Genomic DNA, 17,708 nt, shown 5'->3' with positions numbered 1-17,708 from the left:
TATTAAAAAAAATGAAAGTGTCCAAGTTTTATATTGAAAAATCTATGGGCTATATTATTATATTCCTTCTTCACCTATCTTTTCAGCATAATTCATAAGTAATAAATTCACCTCATTGGCTTTCTGTTTACCGTTGGGTAGACAAGTTTGCAATCAGTCAGTGGAAATGGCTATGAATATCAGATAATCTCTCCAATACAGAAATAATTTCCTTTGAATGATAATCAATTAAATATACATCAAAGCTTTTAAGGTAATTGCATGGAAGCTACTTTGCAGGATTAACTCTCACATTATGATAGAAAAATGTAAGTCAAGATATATAAAGACAAAATGTTCCCTATCCTACTTCTTAAAGTCTAATAAAAAGAGTTGAGTTTGAAGAGTTACACTCTTTAAAAGGTCTCATGGAAGCTCTTACTGGAATATACAGACCCAGAATAACATGGCATCTGTATGACTAGAGCCTCATAGAATGGTGCAGTGCTCATTGTATGCATAGAAAGACTTATTATCAGGCTCCAAGGTGGGACACTGTCATAATTGTTTAACTGTGATCCTCTGCAGACATGAGCTGGAAGTCAGGGAAACAAGATTCTATTCTATGTGGGCCAATGTATCCACTGCCCCTGTAGACAAGGAGGTTTCTTTGTGCTAAATCAATCAGTGAAGTGGCAGTAGCCCTTGGAAAAATTCAGAATGTCACATTTACTTACAAAAGGAACCACGAGAAACACATCTATTAGATAAATGAGGTTTTATAGACCATTATTCTAAGCAACCCCTCTTACAAACCCCCACCAACCTACCCACAAAAGATAACCACCAACAGAAGCCCCCTGTGTCTAATATAACTTTAATAGGACTCCCAGCTTCTGCAGCTGATGTTATTGAACACAGAATTTTTCCCATGAATGACATACATTGAGGAGACAATTAAATCATTCTTGTGCAAGATTGATGAGGTGAGAGAATGGCTCCTCAGTGTAGTTTGGCTTCTATCTGATTAGATGAGCTGAGATCGAGTAGTTTCTTATAGACTATTACTTTTTCCAGGGATGAAGACATCCAAGAGATGACATCTAACAATTGTCAGAGGAGAATCTCTTTTCTTCTGTTTTGGACAGCTGCATCTGTTTACTTTTCAACCATGTCCAAACTACTGCAGGGGCTCTCAAAGTCACTTACCTATAGTAGAAATATGGATTTGAATACAAGTTAGTTGGTTCTCACTACAGTGCACAGTTCCACTATGACACTGAACCTTCTCAAAGACTTGATGATTTCTGTTGTTAATATATATCAATCCTTCTTATGACTTTAAAGTATCTGAGTTACTGATTTCTTAGGATTGAAAATCACTTCCTTAGAGTAACAATTTACCTAATAAAAGAAGTCCATGAAATCAATTGAGAACTACCTAACACAAATGCACATGTGGCAGCACACAGCCACGTCGGGTGGGGGTGGGGTTTTGCACTACCTCTTCTCCGCCACTCCTGCCTTGTGCTTCTGACATGTGACCACTTATATAGAGCGGACTCACTTGGCTCAGATGTGGTGTGGATAACACAGTGTTCTTTGCAGCTTTGAAAGAATAATTTAATGAGCAAATCAAGGTTTTCATCAGTTACAGCCTCTTTTATCTTTCCAGGATGCTGCATGTTAAATTCTTTTGGGTCAGTGAGCATCCTGCTGGCCGTCTCTTAAGTAGCTCTTCCTGTCACATTGCATCTTGCTTCTCCTTCACATGCTGGAGGGGAGAGTCTGAGAGCTGTGGTTATCCCTGGGACTCGATTGGTACTTTTTCTAACAAGTGCAAAGACTCTGAGAAGATTTTTTAAGTCCATCCATTTAATCATTAAATTTCATGTTTATACATATCATTTCATTGATTTCAAGTGAGGAAGGACAGGAATGTCTCTTTTCTTACATTTCTTGCTTGCAATTAATTTAAGTGCATATGTTAAAATTTTTTTAAAAATTGGAGGATTGAGAATATAAAACCTAAAACATTTAAAACTGTAAATCTCTCAATATGAAAACAACAGTTTTTAAATTAAAAAAATGTTTCCAGTTCCTTTTTTTCCTAAAGGTGATATTTCCCACCAGCAATTGAATTGGTACAAATAGTGATCTATAGAGATGTACTTATCAACAGTAATTTGAGGCCCCTCATATAGCAGGGGCAGGAAATACCTTACAGAGATGTGAGAGGAAAATGATATCCTCGTGATGGATTTGGGGGTAGGCTGATAAGGATACGACTGCTTTGTTCTTGATGGGAGACTAGTACAGAAATAGTTGTCTGAGTCAGACCTCAGCACAGTGACGACTTCCTGACAAGCGCTCTCCACATCTAAAGTACATTAAGTTTAAATTCAGGGAACCCTCACACCTCAGTTCTTTCAACTTTTCTTTTCAGCTATAACTAACGAACAAAAACCATGGTTTTAAATAAAGACCATAATGTTTGATGTGTGTAGCTTATTGGAGCTAGACTGTCACAACAGTTGAATCAGTGAAGGGCATGTGTATGTTGGACCATAGGTAGTGCTGTGTACCCGAGCAATCACCCAGATGGGCATTGTTTTGAGTGGTGGATATTGACTTCTAATGCAATTTGTAGAAACTTTCAGCACCAGTAAAAGGAGATGTACATGAGTCTTTTCAGTGACTTAGAATCAGGACCATCTTTTATATATTACACATCTTCCAATTTTGAATAGCTTTTCTGTTTTAGAGAAAAATACTTTTCTAAAAAACCTCTAATAGTTAGCACTTTATAAGTTACAATGGGATCAACTGCTCTCAAGCATGTAGTTAAACTAGAGTCAGCAAGATATATGGCTTATGTGCTTTAGCTGGTATCCAGATACATGTGTGCCTCTTCTACTGTACCGACGGGAGATGCTGAGTATACAGAAAATGGTATCTAGATACATGTGTGCCTCTTCTACTGTACCGATGGGAGATGCTGAGTATACAGAAAATGTACAACAGACACATTCATACCTAGTTTGATCATTATTACCTCTTAGAAATTGTTTCTGAATGTCTCTTCTAGATATTTCTCTGTGCCTAATTTAAGTAGTGTGCCATGTTAGCATGTATCACACCCATTGCCTAACCCGCCTTAAATTATTTCCTCTATGCTTTGCATGGTTCTTCCCCACATAAACCAGGAGAGAATTCCAAATGAGAATTCTACACTAGAGGGTAAATAAAAGTGAATGCCAGTTCCTAGAACATGTAGCTTAGACCCACAAATTAAATAATCCTTACTCTTTCAGACAGATATGTGTTTTGCTATAATTTGAATTGGTGCAAGGACATGCATGTTTCCATCGATATATATATATATATATGGTTTTTTCAAGACAGAGTTTCTCTGTATAGCCCTGGCTGTCCTGGAACTCACTCTGTAGACCAGGCTGGCCTCAAACTCAGAAATCCACCTGCTTCTGCCTCCCAAGTGCTGGGATTAAAGACATGCGCCACCACTGCCCGGTTCATCGATACAATATTAAATTCATTGTTATTATCTACAGAAGATGCAGGGTCTATTTTAATATAGACACCAACTCAGATCATTCACCTGGTAATAAACCAGATGTCTTTATATTAGGGAAAAGATGATTAGAGAGGGATTTCCCACACCCAGGTCAGCTGACTAGGACTTGAAAGTTTATCCCAAAAGCTTGTAGGTGTGAGTGACAGGGTAGACAGTAGTGGGAGAAACAGACTGAGACACTGAAGTTGGATACAGGGCATAGCTCCAGATTCAGCTATGCAGAAGGGTCACTAGCAAAAGAATCCTGGTGCTAACAGAATGGTCACGATTAAAATAACAAAATAGTAGAATATCTCGATTCCAGTTTAGAATCATTCCAAACTTCCAAACTCCCAGGCACAGATCCTTAAGGCATTTTAAGTAAATAGTACATTATTATATTCTTAACAGATATATTGTTAATTAACATTATAAAAGGCCATTTTGCATATTATTGTATTATAAATATATTATACATTATTGGCAGTTATTTTACACATTGTTGTGACAAAGAACTGCCTGGCAAAAACAATGTAAAGAGGGAAGGAAAGAAAGGAGGGAAAGAAGGAAGGTTTGTATAGGACGTGGTGGGAAGGATGTGGCAGTGAGAGATTGGTCACATCACGTACAGTCAGCATGAGGAAAGGGATGAGTGCTTAGCCCACTTTCTCTATTTTCTTTATCCTGGTGGCCTGATGGATAGTACCACCCACCTGAAGGGCTACTCTTCCCTGTTAAAATTTCCTGAGAACATCTTTACAGACATACCGAGATGTGTTTCCATGGTGATTCTAAATCCTACCAAGCTGACATTGCAGCTTACCTATCAGACATGCCCTGTGTCATTTGTCTAGTATAATTCCATGCAGGTCTCAAAGCTTCCTCTACCCTTCTTATCACAAAGTCCTTTCTACTGACTCCAGTTTGAATAGACACAGGGTCTCCCTCTAGTGTCAGACTTTCTATTAAATCTTCTTTTCTCTTTAGTAGACCAGGGGATTTTTCTTTCCAGTCTTGGTGTTTGCTTTAGTATGACCAGGAGAAAAAAAAAGTATTATTCAGTATTCTGGGTTCCAGAGAGGGTGGAAGCAGAAGCTAAATAGATTATGGAGAGGGAAAGAGGGAAAGGTCAATATGTAGTTCCATTATGGATTGTTGACCATTTGCATCTCTTGAAACTGAGATGTGAGTTTAACGAAATAAGATACTTTCTTCCCACACTGATGCTCCAGCAACTGAAAACATGCTTAGTAAATAACAGAGGTATGTGGTACTTCAAACAGGTAAAGGGATGGAACTGAAAGGACTTTCAAAGCCATTTCTTGAAGCTTTTCTTCATTCCATGCAACTTTTCATGCTTATTTTTTGCTCAAAATCTCTGGCACAAATGCTCATGTCTGGTTTACCTCATCTTGTCCCACAGCAAGACTTCTTCTACCTATCAAAAGCTGTGAAGGATGAAGATAAGGCCTGTGAAATCCTATAGTTAAAGCTTAAATTTTAAAACAGCCCTCAATACAAGTAGGGGCCCAATAACATGTTTTCTATTGAATGGAGATATGTTTTTAGAAAATAAACTCTACTATTTTCTTATTTTATTTTTTAAAGAATGCATTAAGACAGACAGCCGATGTTGGTATCTTTGCACTGGACCTCAAGCACTTCATTTATAAAATCGTAACACAGACTCTGCACTGAGATAAATAAGTTGGAATGCCAGTTCCTCTACAAGCCAGTTTAGCAGATCTTGGAAAATTGATTTTTCTAGTTCTGTTTCATTGTGTGTATAACAAAGGTATCGATTATGCCTGTACTGTAGACTTGCCTGTCCTGTAGACTTGCCTGTCCTGTATAGGGAGAACTAAACAAACCACAAAGAAAGCCAGAGCACCTCAGAACACGCATACATAGAGAGGAAAAATGCACCAGTCAGTGCAACAGGAGGAGTCTCTGCTCCCAATTCTGTGCAGCCCTGGCAGCCTAGGTGTGTAACAAGCAGGCAGAGGATAAGAACAGCAGTGAGGTTGCATGCTTGAGCAGCCTGGATGTATCACATTATTCCCCTCCCCCCCCCTTTCCCACGGGTCCCACTTATGAAACAATGCAGTCCTAGGTTAACAGCTGTGCTATGCTCCCCCTCCTCTGCTAATGAGTGCTACATTTACGTTCTAAATCTGCCTTTGCCAGGCTCTTCATCCTGCTTTAAGTACAGAACCACTTAGAGAAACGTAAGGTTTGGAGATGTTAGCTGTAGATTGTGTGCTAAAATTATCAAAGTGGCTATAGAACACCCAGTTTCGTTTTCCAAAGTAAGTAGTAGATCACCTCTAGAGAAAAGGCTAATGTTTTTCACTTGTAAGATATTATAAAATGTCATTGATTCTTTTTCCTGGGGCAGATAAAGAGATGAAATGTGAACTTGAATTTATGATCTTTCTTAAAACTTTTTCTAACTAAATGAACGCTAATTTGAGTGTCTAGCATCATGGATTAGCATTTAAATTTATCTAACTTACTCTCATTTTGCTTTGTGATAAGAGAAAAGACCACATCTCTCTCTCTCTTTTTTTAAATGTTTTTAGTTGAAACAGAATTACATTATTTTTGTTCCTCCCTTTTCTCCCTCCAGCACCACCCATCTCCTATCCCCCAAGTCCTTCCCATGTTTTCCCCTCTCTCTCAAGTTGATAGCCTGTTTTATTTTAATTTTTGTTTTATACACACACATGCATGTATTTGTATGTACAAATATGTACATAAATGACCTGCTGGCTGAGTTCATTTTTGTTGTATGAGTGTGTGAGTATGTGCATGCATGTGTGTATGTGTGTGTGTGGTTTCAGAACTGACCACCATGCGGTGTACAACCATTACAACCATTAAGGAGACTCATCCCTGGGAGAGGCTAATTCTCCCAGAAGCCATTACTTGCCTCTAGTTCTTTGTTTAAGGGTGGATCTCAATGAAATTTTCTCCCAGGTTAATGTGTCTTAGTCTCATTTATGCAGCCATCTCCAATGGAGATTTACTCTGCAAATATCCCAAGAAACCAAATTTTCAGTGTTTAGTGAGTATATCTAAAGACAAAATGGCTTGAGCTAAGCTGTGATCTCTGTGATCTTCTCTCTGTTTCTTCTCCATTACATTTTATTCATGTGGGTGTTTGGGTCACTATCATTTTTCAAAGTTCTGCTATATGTGTGCATATCTTCATGTATTATACCTCAGTCATTGCTTATTAATATAACTACCTTATATTGTTTTTATTTATGGACAGACTCTTGTGTAGCTCAGGCTCACCCAGTATTCCCTGTCTAGTCTAGGCCTGCTTTAAACTTATTCCTGTACTCTGACCTCAGCCTCTTTAATAAGGTAATTATAAGTGTGCATACCCAGCTCAAAATTTGTCTTCATAATAAGCATATAGAAATCCACTTTTCATTATTATTGCAAAATAACCTAGATAACATAAAAAACAAAATAGGTTTATTTTTGACTTATGATTGAGGAGTCACATCTGGTGATGACCTTCTGTTGAAGTGTCTAAGGCTGCATGATACCCCATGGTAAGAGGCAGGAAGCTTATGCACATTCCTTCTGATTTCTGTCCTCTTTATAAAGTCACCAGTGTTACACGTTCCAGGCTCCATTCTCATTACCTACCTCACAAGGACCCTTGCTTATACATCATAGTTGGATTCAGTGTCTATACTTCGTGCCAAGTAGAGTTGGAATTGCATCTCAACACATAAAATCTAAATGGCACAGCAAACCATAGCATTAAAGTTTCCATTTAATTTAAAGTGGGTATTGAATTAATTTGAGAAACTCTACAGAGTAAAACCATTGAAAACAGGGAGCAAAATGCATGCTTTATGTGAAGATTCTGCCTTGACATATGGAAACAGAACGCTCCTTACAGAGGAGTACTTAAATATTTATGTATTGTGAAGCTATTTAAGTATTGTGGAGCAGATATTGGAGCACATCCTTGGAGAAAACCTCACTAGTGAGCCAGCCTAGTCCTGCAGAAGTAAGGAAGTATCATGATTGTTGTTGGGAATTAACATAGAAGCAAACCCTTTAGGCATACATTCAAATTCTTTACAGTAATGAAGAAGAAGAGGAAGAGGAAACAAAGAGGAAGAGGAGGAGGAAGAAGAAGAAGAAGAAGAAGAAGAAGAACAACAACAACAACAACAAACAAACAAACAAACAAACAAACAAGAACAACAAAAGCAAATAGAATAGGAAACCACCCTGAGCCTGAAATGCACTGGCTGTTCCTGGAAGATGGAAATGATGTCTGTAAACATCCCCTCGGAAGGTGATCTTTTCTTAAGCTATTAAGACAACTGGGGTTAGGAATGATAGGCTAATGGAAGGCACATCTGCCTTAGAAGAGGTAAACCAGCAGCTTAGTGGTTAATGCTGTCAACCTGATAGAGCCTAGAAACACCTGTGAGCCAGGCCTCTGGGAATGTCTGTTGGGGTTATCTTGATGACGTTGATGGAGGCAACAAGACCCACCCACTATGGAGATGCCATGTCCTGGCTAGGATCCATAACCGAACAAAATGACAAAGGGAACCAACACAGCATACTTTTGTTGCTCTCTGCTTCCTGATTGTGGTTGTGATATAACCAACTGATTCCAGTATCTCCTGCCTTGACTTTTGTCACATGGACTCTACGCTGGAACTCTAATCCAGACCAAACCTTTACTACCTTCAGGTGCTTTTCTTGAGTATTTTCTCACAGTAACAGGAAAAGAGCCTAAAATTGTTGGCAATAGGAAAAGCCAGATTAGAGAAATCCAAGGAGCTTTTGGATAGTGACCTCAGAAACTTCTGGAAATCAGAAGACCAAGAATAGAAAGGATGCTAATTCCTGTCAAGAATTAAGGAATTTAGGGATCCTGAACCCTATAGTGTTCATGCCATGACAATGTGCTTATTACAACATAATCTGACTTCACTAGATCATTGGAGACAAGGTGGCAAATCATTTATGGGAGACAAAAGAAAATGAATAAAATTCCATGCCAAGCTGGACACTCAAGCTCTGATAAATATAGAGACAAAGGGGAGGGGGAGGGGGAGTGGGAAAGGGGGTTGTGGAGGGGAAGCCAAGGAGGGAAATATCATTTGAAATGTAAATGAATAAAATGATTTTAAAAACCCATAAACTAACAGAAAAAAAAACAGTTTAGCATAGCCACAACAAAGTAACTTATAATAATGTTATTTAATGAGAATCAATGAGTTATTTCTGCTTAGAAGTTGCCACTCATTTTTGATGAGTTGTTATTTTAATATTATAATTATGTAATATAATAAATCAGCCAGTCAGTAATGCAAATATTTCACATTTGAATGTGTAGGCAGACTTCATTTTTTTGATTGTGCTGATATGTCTGTTTTGTATTTTTCATGTAAACAAGTTGATTTCTATCATGTTATCTGGTGGTGTCAGCAACTCCTTGAAGTCCTACTCTATGTGAAATGTTGGATAGGGCCTTTCTGAGCATATATACAAGGACCAAAGAGGAAGGACGAGACCGTCACATGAAATACATGTGCCCTGGAGAAACTGTAAGAAAAATTACTGAAGAACACCTGTTCTGAAGTTCCTGGATCCACCACTGAGTATGGACGTCCACCTGAGTGTTGAGTGGTTCTGCTCGCCCTCCCATCTGGACACCTGCAAGGTTACCTGTAAAATCAGTGACAAAATAAAAAGGAGGTATGCTAGTTTATTGAGTACAAGTTTCTGATCCTGGCTGTGATTAGGAATAATCTAAAATAAAATCCAGAATCCAGTACTTGTCTTCCACAGCAGATACTGCTAAGCATCGTGGAAATGGCTATATTTTCTTATGACTGTTTTTTTTCCCCTGATGTTTAGAATCCACCTGTCTCCCAAGGTCTGAGAGTCAGTGGATGAATAGACATTGCTGAGTGGTCAGCAGAATGAGCATAAGCATGTCTCTCCATCAACTTACAGTAGTTTTGTATCCCTCAGGCTTGGGGATAATTGTGATATAACTAGCAAGCTAAAATAAAGTTTATGAGAATCTGTGAAAATGGCTTCCCCTATTTGCCAGTTGTTAAACTCTGAATAGCATAAGCATTCTTTCATGTGAATGAGGACTAGAGGAAAAAATAATTCTGTTCTACAAATTCAAGGATAGTTTCATGGTGCTGGACTAGGTATATCTGATCATGGTTATCTCATATAGCTTGCGTCAGAGCCCCATGAAGAGACTTCGATATGAAGAAACTACTGATTTGTAGACATGAAGATGGAGGATAAGAAAAATTGAAACACTTGTAAAACTGTTCCACCAATAAATGGTGGGGCAGAGATGCAGATTCAGATCACAGTAAATTGCTTTTTGTGGCCATTCAGCACTTTGCAATGGAACAAATGTTTGGTCCTAAAGTGACTCCCTATTAATATATATCATTATAATTATCTATCTCTCGTACTAGGTAGAAGTTACAGGCTTAACTACTGGACTGAATTTCATTGAGACCAGTTGCCACAGATGTATTTTATGTCCTAACTCACCTCTGGCTCCGGCTACAGCTGTGGTGGACAGGCTCGAGTTCTCTGTAGCTTTCCACACTTCCTCTCTGCTCTTTATAACCAGGTGTTCTCCAAAGCTCCACAGCTTGGTGAGCTTAAATGCAGAGTCAGGCTGGAAGTTCAGGGAGTCACCATCTAAGGCCAGCCTCAGCCAATGGAGGACACCATTCAATGGTTAAGTCTCCCAGTATCCTGCCTTTCATAACAGTGATTCCGATTTGCTTCCCTGCTTCCTTAAACAGGCCCCAGTTGTCCTTCTCAATGATGGACTTAGTGATGGTCTCTCTTCTCTCCTTCCTCATCACAATCTGCTCACTCTGCTTCCTGACATTCTCATCTTTTCAAATTCTAATTGTTTTGTCTTTTGTACACACACACACACACACACACACACACACACACACACACTCACACTTGCCTGTGCATGCATTTGAATGCTGCTCTCATGTCTGTGTAACACTGTTTAGACTGAGTTCAGATGCATCAGACATTGGCTTGCATTAAGAAAAGAAGCAGCCGCTGGGAAGAAAGAAATCAGTGTCCTATAGACTTACAAGAGCCCTGGTGAATACTTTTCCTTCTTGCCCACTTCCTGCTAGCAGCAGAAATTACAAGGAGAGGTAGCAATAGCATGATAGTTGTAGCAAGATGTCTGAAGTATATAGCAATAATGACATGGGTTCTAAGCACATGAAAGAAGCCATTACTTTGAAAATCCACAGAATACTTGAGGAAGGAAATCCCACCAGTGCCCAAGCTTCCCACATGTTATTAGGAAGGCCTGAAGTGGGAATTGTGAGTATTGCTGTAACTGTATAACCTCCCATACCAGTGACCTGAAATCTATTTTACCACTGGAGTTCTCAATATCCATTATATTCATCTGATTGTTTTTCTCTCTGTCCTTTGGTTTTGAAACAAGGTTTTATTCTATATCTTAGGCTGACCTGAAACTTTTTTATATAGCCCAGGCTAACCTTGAACTTATGCAATCCTCCTGCCTCTGTCTCCTCAAGTGCTTGAATAACAAGTCTGCATGACTATCACTTAGCTTCAATATCTTTTTCTGTTCATCTATTCATTTTTCAACTGGCATGCATTACATACATTATCATAAGATATGGAGAGAATATCTATTTATGAGAAATTGTAGCTAGAAAACCTGAACTGAATGAATGTGGATGTTTTCTAATCTATAGCACACACACAAAAAAACAAAAACAAAAAAAATCATGTTAGCTTTTACTTGGAAATGATGGGAAAAAAACAAAAGAAATCATAAACTACTCATGATATAATGGAGAAATATTTTTGGAAAGAGTTTAGAGTAGCCGTTTCTACTGGAGTAGATTTTGCTTACATTCTAGAGCTTCTATAAGGCACAAACATAAGCTCCTGCAGTTGGAAATGGTAATTCATGAATGCCAGCTGAATGGATGAGTGACTTGATATTGACAAGGATAGACATGTGGCTTTCTACAAAGTACTTCGAAATTTTTGTATTTCCTGTAAGAAAAATTCTCATTCTCTCTCTCTCTCTCTCTCTCTCTCTCTCTCTCTCTCTCTCTCAACAAAAAAGCCTGAAGAAAAATTAAAAACTTTGGCTAACTACTAATACATAAATAGGAAACCTCTATACCAGACCTCTGTGTTCTTTCTAATCCTACTGTTTGGTCCTTGCCAATTCTTAGAACCCACTTGGATGTACATTGCCTCATTTCTTGGTAACCGAGAATTGGTTGTGAAATCCAGTGTCTGTATGAAGAACAAATGAATCCTTTGATCAACTGCAGTTGTGCACTGGCCATTTGGTGTATATTTTGGAATGGTTTCACATGGGAATCAAGCATATACATTTGCCTAATGTTACTGTACATGCTTGTTGGCCAATATTACTGTTAAGGTTCGGATAAGGCTTAAGCATGCCTCTAACGGGCTCATATAGGAAGTTAGTTCTACATAGGATGCTATTGGGAGGTACGGATTCTTTAAGAAGTGGAGTCTCATGGGTAGTAATTAGGCCACTGAGTATATTATCTTTTGGAGAAATTAACGTAGTACCATGGGATGCTTGTTACTTCCTAGAAAAGTAGACGGTTGTAAACAGAAGAATCCTAGCCTCTGAATCCGCTGGTCTCCTGTCTTACCATGTGACCTCTCGTGGACACATTTCTGGCGCATCCTTGTGTTGTTCTCCATGAGACCCTCACCAGAGCTGAGGAGCGGCTGGCATCCTGCATAGACCTGAAGAACTATGAGCAGGAACAGCTTCTTTCCTTCATAGATGATACAGCCTCAGATTTTTTGTAAACAAATAACAGAGAGAAACAAAAGCTTGAATTACATTTAAATTATGTAGTACCTCAGTGGAACTATAAGTCCTAGAGACTTCTGATTATTGTCTGATTTGTTCTTACATTGGTAGATTTTAAAATATCCTTTTATGTTAACTAATTTGATATACTTATACCATATCATAGTTTTATATAAAAAGATGAATCTTTTAAAAGTAATATATTCAATTGAGTTTTAAATCACCATACCTAGCTAAACATCTTACTTAAATTTCTAAACAAAAGTCTTTCTAAATGAAGATGACATTTACAATTCTGTCTCCCAGATAGATGTGCACATACACACACACACACACACAGATACACAGACACACACACAAACACAATATGAATATGTATATACACATATATTTATATATAGAGAAAAAGAACATGAATATGTATATGCACATAGATATTTATATATCTATACACACTCAAAATATATGTACATATATAGATATTCTTTTTGCTGCTGCAAAGATACTTTTATGACTCTTCGTTTCATATTTCATAACTATCTTTACTCCATACAAAATTATATCATCTGTTATGCACAGTTCATCTCAAAGAGACTCAGAGAATAAAATAAGCAATGAGAAGCACTGGGAGTAATTACAGAAAATGTGTTTAGGCATGTGGATAAATTAAAGTATTCAGTCACAGGGCTGCTTGTGAAAGGAGGAAATTAAGAGACATAAGCAAAAAGATATTTTGTTATTGAGTTTTGGAGAGAAGTCAAGGGAGAGGAAAACATGAGTTTTCATTCAGGCTGTAGAAATTTAGATGAGAATCAATGTGTATTCTGTAGAGATGCATCTCTACAGATGAATGAATGTAGAGGTACATCAGTATAAATAGCACCCTAGGCACATTAGGCCAAAAGCAGAGAGTGTGTAATGTGGAGCAATGTCATCGTATAGTATTCATTGGTATGGCAATGATATTCAAATTAAGTTGAGGTCACCCAGAAGTTCATATACATGAGGGAAAGAAGGGACTGAAGATCTGTAATATGCATATTTGAAATGCAGAGGGAAGGATGGAGCAAAGGAAATAGAGAAACAACCAGGGCAGAATCATTCCCACCCAACCGCTGGGAAGAGAATACTTTGAGATTAAATAGCAGAATAAAATTATGGCAATGCAGGAGTGATCGTTATCCTAGCATGAAAGAATATAGTATGATTTATATAGGAAATATAGACATGAAGAGAGGAGGTGGCCAATCCTTCCTGCCAAGCTGTTATAAAAGAGAATGGAGAAATGGGATGTATCTTGAAAGTTTTAAGAAAGAACCCTTGAAGACCCAGTTACTATACTGCCTCTCGAAAGGCACTGACCTGACCACAGCATCAGTATTCCATGGGAACTTGTTAGAAATGTGAATTTCCAGACTCTCCCTGGGGCTACTGAATGAGAAGGTCTGGGTCTATGCAGCAGTCTGTGTGTCACACACCGATGCTGGTGGCAAGTTTCAAAACTGTCTAACTTCAAACAGTATCGAAGGGAAACTCAGAAGTAATGTCCATACTTGGAGGGACTCTGGTCCCATTCACTTTACATCTCCGTTGCGGAGCCAGTTTTCTGGAGTTTCACTGTTGTCACTGTGTGGTGGTTTGAATAAAAAGGCCCCCATAGGCCCATATGGAATGGCACTATTAGAATGTGTAGGTTTGTTGGAAGAAGGGTGTCACTTTTTCTTCCTGCTGCCTATGGATGTAGATGTAGAACTCTCAGCTTCTTCTCTAGCACCGACTCTGCCTGCATACTGCCATGCTTCCCACCATGGTGATAATGAACTAAACCTCTGAAACTATAAACCAGCCCTAATGAATTTTTCTCCCCTAAGGGATGTTTTGGTCATGATGTCTCTTTACAACATTAGAAACCCTAACTAAAGCAGAAGTTGGTACCAGGGGTACTAGGGTATCGCTGTGATAGGCATGACCACACTTTTGTTTAGAGGAATGTGAGCTTTGGAACGTTGAATTAGAAAAGCAGTTGAGTGTTTTAAATGGGGCTTAATGGGCCATCCTAGTGGGAACATGGAAGACAGTTGTCCTGAGAGTGATCTGAACTGTAGGGCCTGGCTCAAGAGGTTTCAGAGAGAAGAATATTAGTATATGTCCTAGAGGTCATTCTTGTGCTATGTTGGTGAAGAAAGTGGCTGCATTTTGCCCTTGTCTGAAGAATCTGCCTGAGGCTAAATTGGGCTCTGTCCTGTGGTTATTAGTGTTTTTTTTTTTTTAACTTTTTCCAATTTTTTATTAGGTATTTTCTTCATTTACATTTCAAATGCTATCCCAAAAGTCCCCTATACCCTCCTCCCACCCTGCTCCCCTACCCACCCACTCCCATTTCTTGGCCCTGGCATTCCCCTGTACTAGGGCATGTAAAGTTTGCAAGACTAGGGGTCTCTCTTTCCACTGATGGCCGACTAGGCCATATTCTGCTACATATGCAGCTAGAGACATGACCTCTGGGGGTACTGGTTCGTTCATATTGTTGTTCCACCTATAGGGCTGCAGACCCCTTCAGCTCCTTGGGTACTTTCTCTAGCTCCTCCATTGGAGGTCCTGTGTTCCATCCAATAGCTGACTGTGAGCATCCATTTTTGTGTTTGCCAGGCACTGGCATAGCCTTACAAGCGACCACTACATCAGGGTCTTTTTAGCAAAATCTTGTTGGCATATGCAATAGGGAGCTAAAACCATCCAGTGGAAAAAAGACAGCATTTTCAACAAATGGTGCTGGTACAACTGGCTGTTACCATGTAATAGAATGGGAATTGATCCATTCTTATCTCCTTGTACAAAGCTCAAGTCTAAGTGGACCAAGGAACTCCACATAAAACCAGAGACACTGAAACTTATAGAGGAGAAAGTGGGGAAAAGCCTCGAAGATATGGGCACAGGGGGAAAATTCCTGAATAGAACAGCAATGGCTTGTGCTGTAAGATCGAGAATTGACAAATGGGACCTCATAAAATTGCAAAGCTTCTGTAAGGCAAAACACACTGTCAATAAGACAAAAAGGCAACCAACAGATTGGGAAAGAATTTTTACCAATCCTAAATCAGATAGGGGACTAATATCTAATATATGTAAAGAACTCAAGAAGCTGGACTCCAGAAAAGCAAATAACCTCATTAAAAATGGGGCACAGAGCTAAACAAAGAATTCTCAACTGAGGAATATCAAATGGCTGAGAAGCACCTGAAAAAATGTTCAACATCCTTAATAATCAGGGAAATACAAATCAAAACAACCTGGAGATTCCACCTCACACCAGTCAGAATGGCTAGGATCAAAAATTCAGGTGACAGCAGATGCTGGCGAGGATGTGGAGAAAGAGGAACACTCCTCCATTGTTAGTGTTTATTCTTGAGAAGATCTGTAATGAAAAGGAGCAAGCTGAGCAAGGAAAAGTACAGAATGTACTGTCTAAGGAGAAAAGGGGCTCCAGGAAGTGGAATAAAGCTAAATTCTGCATTCAAGGAGAGAAATAGAATAAAGAAAAATAGAAAAGAAGTGAGTGGCAACTTTAGGGCAAGATTCCACCCAGCTCAGCTTCAAACTTGTGTAAATAATTTAAGAAAAGCTTAGAACCATTCATTGTGGTACACGACTTTATTCTCAGCACTCAGAGGCAGACAATGATCTCTGAGTTGGAGGCCGCCTAGTCTATAGAATGAGTTCTACAGCAACTAAGCTTAGGAAGTGAAGGAAACCATCAAAAACAGAAAGCTGATGAAGATCTTATTGAATGAAAGGGTCATGTTCCAGCCCCAACAAAGCAGCAGAAGAACTTGGCAGCTTCAGCCATGTGGTTCTGGCTTTACAGTCAATGATATAGAAGAAAGGGGATATGGAAGCTCCCTCTAAGACCAAGGAAAGTATCTAAGACTAAGGCTGGGCATATGTCAGGGGTGCCCCTTCACAAACGTCTAGAGTAGCCATTGTGTGAAGCTGGATTGCCTTAGAGATCACAAGATGTTAGAGATGCCAAAGACATGGAATGTCTGCCAAGGAACACTGGTAACAGGGAACTGAACCAGCCCAAAAGAAAGTGTGGCAGTCAACAAAGCTAAAACCAGTCGGAGATTTGAAGAACACTGACATCAGACATTAATGCAGTTTGGAGTTTGGCTATCTTGTTTTTGATCTTACTTTGGTCCCATATTTTCTTACTATGCTGCCTTTCCACCCTTCTAGAATGTTCTGTCTCATTATATGTTGGAAGTATGTGATCTGCTTTTTTGTTTGATTTTATAGGGGATTACAGTGAAGAGATTGCATGAGTCTCAGAAGAATCTTTGAACTTTGGAACAAGTTTGAGACTGTTATAGACTATAGGAACTTTTGAAATTAGACTAAATATAATTTGCCTTTTGATATGGCTACATTCCAATGGTATCCAGGTAATGGAATGTGGGGGGTTGAATACAAAAGAGTCCCATAGGTCCATAGGGAGTGGTGCTATTAGGAGGTATGAGGTTGTTGGAGGAAGTATATTACTTTCTCTTTCTGCTGTCTGTGGATCCAACTGTAGAATTCTCAGTGCCTTCTCCAAATTAGTTTGGGGAAAACACAACATAACATAAATTTGACTCACACAAAACTAATGAAATAAAGGATATATGCAGTCCTTCCATTGTGCCCACTGAATCCTTTTAGATCCTGCAGATATGTCTGGGCAGGTACAAGAGTGGGTTCTCAGTAGGCCTTTTTTCTGAACATGTACTCAAGCCACCCCCAAGGCTATAGCTCTTGAGCATCTGGTACTATTCTGTCTCTAACTTCCTTTCTCTTGCACATCTCTTACGTTGCATTAGAATCTGCACTGCAAATTGAGTTTATCTTTAACTATTGCCTTCTATATACTCTTTCTCTGCTCGTGTGTCTCTTTAACTACTGCTGGCTCTGGCAGCTCCGGCCCTGCCATCTCTAAAGCCACACTGTTTCACCATGGCCAACCAAGACTTTGGATTTCTATTTTCAACTGAGTCCATCTCAACAACCTATACATTCTTCTCATTTAAAGATTGCATGGAATTCAACTTATTTCTCCAAGTATATCTCTTTTCTTGTTATACTTCTAGAAGGAAGGAAGACAGAACCATTCTATCTGCCTGAAGTGTGGGAATCCATCAGCGATTTTTACATAAAGGAGATGAAATTTAAGCTGAAAATTTATTGCTATAAATAGTATTTGTGCATACATGTGTG

At 38.9% G+C, this 17,708-nt stretch overlaps 1 long non-coding RNA gene across 2 annotated transcripts in view; it reads right to left on the bottom strand.

Moving 5' to 3' along the window:
* Positions 1–840: 840 nt before the first annotated feature.
* Gm19272 (predicted gene, 19272) overlaps positions 841–17,708 on the bottom strand; it is a 77,659-nt gene continuing 60,791 nt past the window's right edge. Inside the window, exons 4-7 of one of the 2 annotated variants that reach the window (NR_167656.1) lie at positions 12,292–12,438; positions 10,127–10,256; positions 9,172–9,268; positions 841–1,188 (exon numbers count right to left, since the gene is read on the bottom strand). This is a non-coding gene — a long non-coding RNA (predicted gene, 19272). The remainder of the gene's footprint in view (positions 1,189–9,171; positions 9,269–10,126; positions 10,257–12,291; positions 12,439–17,708) is intronic. The other variant, NR_167657.1, reaches the window with a different exon arrangement.

This window comes from Mus musculus, chromosome 6 (genome assembly GCF_000001635.26).
Source record: "Mus musculus strain C57BL/6J chromosome 6, GRCm38.p6 C57BL/6J".
NCBI lineage: Eukaryota > Metazoa > Chordata > Mammalia > Rodentia > Muridae > Mus > Mus musculus.
This window is presented reverse-complemented; position numbering and strand designations above follow the sequence as displayed.